Source organism: Papilio polytes, unplaced genomic scaffold (assembly GCF_000836215.1).
Source record: "Papilio polytes unplaced genomic scaffold, Ppol_1.0 DF821951.1, whole genome shotgun sequence".
Classification (NCBI taxonomy): Eukaryota; Metazoa; Arthropoda; class Insecta; order Lepidoptera; family Papilionidae; genus Papilio; species Papilio polytes.
In genome coordinates, this window is record NW_013527253.1 from 6733 (window position 1) to 6946 (window position 214).

Genomic DNA, 214 nt, shown 5'->3' on the forward strand with positions numbered 1-214 from the left:
TTTTGGATAAAAACCCTAATGTGGGAAAGAGACCATAAGTTGCTGCCAACATCAAGGAAGCAAAATAGTAAGGTGTAGTAAGGTATATAATTGGTATTATGACATTTGCAATTGAAATATTGCAATAATGATCAGATAGCAGCAACCGATCAAGTCGAGGTTCGGCCCTCTCGGGCGCCCTTGAATCGGAATGCTAAACGCGTATTGAGTGACA